Source organism: Camellia sinensis, unplaced genomic scaffold (genome assembly GCF_055761805.1).
Source record: "Camellia sinensis isolate YWXY unplaced genomic scaffold, ASM5576180v1 Unanchor14, whole genome shotgun sequence".
NCBI classification, from domain to species: domain Eukaryota; kingdom Viridiplantae; phylum Streptophyta; class Magnoliopsida; order Ericales; family Theaceae; genus Camellia; species Camellia sinensis.
In genome coordinates, this window is record NW_028129020.1 from 4,219,095 (window position 1) to 4,225,174 (window position 6,080).

Below are 6,080 nucleotides of genomic sequence, written 5' to 3' on the forward strand. Positions count from 1 at the left end.
CTAGAGATTAGACAGAGGAAGATGATTATAGAGAATAGAGACCGGTGAGAGAGGAAGATGTTTCTAGACAATAAAGATCTCAGCCGTTGGAAATGAGAGATAGAGTGTCTTGGTGGAATGTTTAACATGAGCCCAACGGCTCTATATGAATCTGAAAGTTAAAAAACGGCTATTTTTCCAAACAAACAAGACACCAACAGCTATAATTAAACGGTTATTTTTCTTTCAATTTGAGTAGTATAAATACACATACCTTGTTTTATCAATTTGAGTTCACGACAACAATTTTTCTTTCAATTATATTTTTCTATTCTATTTTTCACACAATAAGTATGGAAGGTTCATTAAAAACAAAGAGAGGAAAATCAATCACTACTCAAGAAGATGTGTCAATTTGTAGAGCTTGGTGTCACATTACTGAAAACCCAATTGCTCATTAATTTTTAAAATTATTGTTCATTGTAGAATGATCACTCAAGAACACAAGTGTCTATCTCATCTTAATGGGGTGTAATTATAAAATGTTGCAACAAATTTCGTGGGTGTTTAGCGCGAGTCGAAAATCTACACCCAAGCTGGATGTCTCAAGTTGATATAGTAAGATTTCATCTTCATTTATTATGTTGGTTTTTTTTTTTTTTTTTTTTTTTGTCTTATATAAAAATTAACTAATTAATTAATTTAATATTTTATTGATACAGATGCATCAAGCAAAACTATTATACCATCAAGATGAAAACAAACATTTTGCTTTTGAACATTGTTGGCTAATCTTGCAAAATAATATCAGGTGGCAAGATTTAACTCCTACGAACATAGTGAAATCAAGGATATATACACCGTTTTCCCCTAATTTAGCCCCTGATTCCCCTATAGATAATTGCATTTCTCTTGAAGACGACAATAGTCTAAGTGTTGGTAATAATCAAACCGGTGAGGGTAGTGTCTCTGCAAGGGGTAAAAGGTCTATGGGTAGGAAAGCTGCAAAAGAATTATTTTGGAGAAATTAAGTCGTTGAAGCTGAAGCCCAAAAAATGAGCATACAATTGGAGACATTTAACCAACATCTTGTTGAGAAGGAAAAGAAAAAAGCTGAAAGAGAAGAAAAAAAGATTTAAGAGCTGCAAGAGATGAAAAAACTTGAAATCAAAAGACAAGAACATGAGATCAAAAAGGAAGAACATTTGATAATAACTACGGATATTTTTCATTTGTACCCTTAGACGAAAGCATATTACATAATGCAAAAAAATGAGATTTTTGTCAAATGGTCCGCAAATGTCAGCAACCCAAATTACTATTTTCCCCTGCCTCCTGATGAATAATTACGGGAGAATGTATTTTTTAATTTTGCAATATTATTTATTTGTTAATGTAATTTTTAGTCTTCATTTGCAATATCATTTTTATGTTCCAATATAATGTAATTTTTAGTATTTAAATTTATTTTTTCAAATTTTCAATTTCTTTTTCATTTTTTTTATATTTGTCTAGTCGGGTATAATATAAATATATATATATATATATATATATATATATATATATATATATATATATATATATATTTAGAAACAGTTAAAAAAAGGTTACAAAAGACAAAAAAATAAATTAAAAAAAAATCATTGAAAAACCTATATCCAAACAATACCTATAAACTTAAAGGAAAGTTGGTCGATATTTGTTAAAATAACAAATAAATCATTAAAACACCGTTGTTATAATTTGACAAAATAACACTATTTATTATCAAATTATAATAATAACAATACTATTTTAACAAACACAATTAGATATGCTTTTAGATGCGTGACAAAATCAAAAAATCTTCTAACATCCGTAAATGTTCCTTACTACTTTCTAAAATATTAAAAGTGTTTGACAAATACTTCAAATAGTTCAAAATTTTTCGATGCTTACATTTTTTTAATTTTTTTTTGTTTTCTCATGTTATCTTTATTAAATATTTTTTTAGTACAAAATAGCAATTAATAAATTAATAATTAAATTATAAGGGTACTTACATGTAGATCTTAATGAGTAGACTTATTGTCTAATAGGTCTTATGAAAAAAAATTGTTATAAAAAAATGCCACTAATTGTAAGTTTTAGCAACAATTTATAAAAATCATGACAAAAAAAATCACTAATTATCAATTTTTAGCGACGTATGTAAAAAATTGTCACAAAAAGTTATTTTTAACAACAATTTTATCAAGATTTATTTTTAATAGGACTTGATGGGAATTAAGTCAAACTATTAGGATCTATTGATAGTTTACCTTAAATTTTTTATAATGCATGCTAATCTCTTTTTTTAAATTTGAACATAATTTTTTATTTATGTTGACACTTCATAATTATTGGAACAATTGCCCAGGGTCTATCTCTGTTACAAAACAAACGATTTGTGTGGTGCTCCCACAGGAAATGGCGTGCGCCTAGGAATGGCAACGGGGCGGGGCGGGGTCGGGGATCGCACTCCCCGTCCCCGATCCCCGATGGTAAACATCTCCCCGGCCCCGATCCCCGACGGGGAACCAATCATCATCCCCATCCCCGCCCCCTATCGGGGATCGGGTTTCCCCGACCCCGAAAATTCCCCGGACCAAAAAAAAAAAAAAAACAGCAACGGCAGATTCAACATCATCAACATCCGATCCAAAAAATAAAAATAAAAACAAACAAACATCATCTACCAACATCATCTACAAACAGTTTATATAAATAACATCAACAACAGTTTATATTATATCTAAGTAGAGAGATTGAGAGATCGATCTGCTCAGATCTAAGTAGAGAGAGAGAGATTCATCTGCTCAATCGACTTTGGCATCGCGGCACAGAGAGATCGATCCAGTGCTCTGGTCGGTGCTCTGCTCAGATCGGTGCTCTGTCAGATCGGCACTGGTTTGGTGAGAAAGTGAGAGAGATTAGATGTGAGGAAAAGAGAGATTAGAGGTGAAGAAGAGGTGAGGGATCGACACTGGTTCGGTGAGAAGAAGAGATCGGGGACAACGGTGTGGTGTTGAGAGTGAGAGAGTTGACAGAGAGGAGGAGAGTTGAGAGAGAGTAATGGAGAGAATGAGAGACAGAGTTGAGAGAGTGAGAGAAAGACGAAGGAAAGAGGTTTGGTTTGGTTTGGTTTTTTAATACACAGGTAGTACGAGAGAAGCTTCGGGAAAATTTAATACACATGTTAGGTTAGGTTAGGTTTGGTTTTTTTTTTTTATTATTATTATTATTATTATTATTATTATTATTATTATTATAAGGGGTATAAAAGTAATTTCACTTCGGGGAATTTCGGGGATGGGGCCGGGGACGGGGCTGAGGCCGGGGATCGGGCCGGGCTGGGGATCAAACACAGATCACCGTCCCCGGCCCGTGACAGATTGGGGATTGATTTTCAAATACCGTCACCTTCCCGTCAGGGATATTTTTCGGGAAAAAATCGCTTAAATCGGGGTCAGGATTGGGGATCCCCGTCGGACCGGTTTCAAATTGCCATCCCTACGTGTGCCTAGTATCAAACTTCCACCACTGAAATCACCCACCCTAGCTGCCACCCACCCCCCAACGGTTAAAACAAGATAGAAAGATTGTAAAATAAATAAATTACTCATGATAATGATATGTAAAAATGTTTAACATCTTAAAAAATTGACAAAATTTTTATATAATGCTCATCTTAAATATTATATAATTTTTTCCCCCTAAATTCCTAAGATTACTTGATGATATGTTGGTCCTGCTTGTTAGTCGTATGCATGCCAAGGGTTAATTGGGACACCCTTTTCAATTATTATACTAGTTTATTGACTGTGAGGTGAATGAGAATTTGAACTATTTTCAAGGTTTCTTATATTTTTGCTTAAATAGTATTTAATGGAAATAGTTATTACTTTTTATTTTTATATATAAGAATTAGTGTTACTCAATTTTTCTTGGGGTCAAAAGCCAAGAAAAAGATAAATTGTACTTTTTTTCTCTTACACCGTATAGATTATAAATTTATGTAAGGAATTTAGCAAATGAAAAGAAAAAAAGTAAGTGAAATATAATCATATTTTACTTGCATTTCATTTATTTTTTAAATTTGTCATTCAAATATAATCTTAAAAGTATTAAGGATCTTCAATTTTGGCCTTTAAAATTTATATTTCTACTGTGGATGTTAATTTCTGACCACACAACCAAACGGGAAACTCAGCTGGAGAGCATCGGCAGAATAAATTAAACCCGAATAACTTGTCACAGAAAGAGGTGGTTCGTCCACCCGGGAGCACCCCGACGCTCAAGTTAGTAATCAAATATCTCTCAAAGATAGCAAATTGTGCTTAACTCACAAGAATTAACTTACTGCTCACAGTATATCACAAATAAAAACATACATTAGACCCATGAGGGTGCCATGTTTTTATAGCCAACACTGACCTGATCCCCGTAGAAGTCTCACTTCAGTGGACTCAGACTCAATGTCTATCTTGGACCCTCAGCTAGATAGGGATAAACTCCTTAAGAGCTTTATTCTTATCCAGACTGAGGTCCTCCCCTATTCCAGGACTCCTGTCCTTTATCCGCTCATCTCGAATTCCGATATCTCCGTAGATAACCTCGGCCTAGCCGAGATCACCTCGGCATCAAGACCAGACCACGTGGCACCTCGGCTGACACTTCGGCGTCACTTTGGCCACGTGCTGTCATTCAAAAAATATGTCCCCACAACTGCCTCCTAGGTTCTATTAGCTTGACATCCTAAGGTAATGGAACTTATATCGCTTGTTCATATATCATGTTGGCTAAATTCATTCTTCTCTTTCGGCTGAGATCAAGACTCATCGATTTCAAGCTCCCAGGACTCAATTGTCCATCTTTATCAATGACCCAGAACCAAGAACCAAGTTCTTTAACCGAGATCGTTCCTCTAGCCGAGGTTATTGGCTCATTAAATCAAGAACTCTAAGAGTTTTATCTGCGCATGAGCTGTTACGCACGGTTTTCTCAACCGTTTCCTCCACGCGTCCTTTTCGCATTGGTTCGTACTTGACACACGCCATCTAGTCGCATCACTTCTGTGCACGCCGCCTAACAAGCATGTCGTCCAAGGCATTTAATTATGTTTTGCTGTCTTTTCATGTTTTTAACAAAACTTCTCATTTTCTTCACCTTTGAGAATTCAATTTGCATTCAAACTTTCTCTCTCTAACGCCTCTCTCCCAAACCGCCATTTTTCAAGCTTTCAAGCTCTGTAACTACTCCGATTACCTCCTCCAACGACCTTTTCATCGTCTGGTTTCTGATTTTTCATGCCGTCTGACTCCGGCGATCTTCATTCCGGCTTCCTTTCTTTCGGCTTCACTCGGTAAGTTCTTAGTTTCTTCTCTTTATTTTCTGGTCATGTTCTTTAATATATCTTCCTTTTGAGTTTTTCCATGTGTTCCACTCTGTATTTATTGCTGTGAAAGTTACATCTATTTTCGTAGTATGAGATATTTTCTGTTCTTGAATCTGTCTTGTTTCTCGAAATTTCGTCATTGAATTTGCCTTACGATCTTTGGCACATTTGTACTAGCCATTTTGAATGTCTGGCACTGTTCTTGCCATATCGATATCTCTGCTTTGTTTGATTCTTGAATTTTGTTTGCCTTTGATGCTACTATGACTTTGAATTATCCCCATTTTCTTGTTTTTCTTGTTTGTATTTCTAGATTTTTCCCTCAATTCCTGTTTCTGTAGTTTCTAGGATTGGGATTTGCTTTAGAACCCTGTTTCATAGGAGAATTGAAACTAGTTCCCCTTAGATCCTCAAAAACCCTTGCATTAGAGCCTGTTTAGGTTTTAGGCGAGGTCTTCAATCCTAAACCTATTACTTATGTTGTCTAACCCCTTCTTGCCGAGATAATGGGTATGTTCAGGTGGAGGGTAGACACCCCAGAAAAACTAGAACATTTTAGGCGGGAGTTCTCCATCCTAACTGACGTCCATTTGAGGTTAACTGAGGAGGAAGACTCTATTATGCCCGATGAAAACTTCATGCCCTTTCCTGTCGTTACATTCATTAAATGCGAACTTCGGTTTCC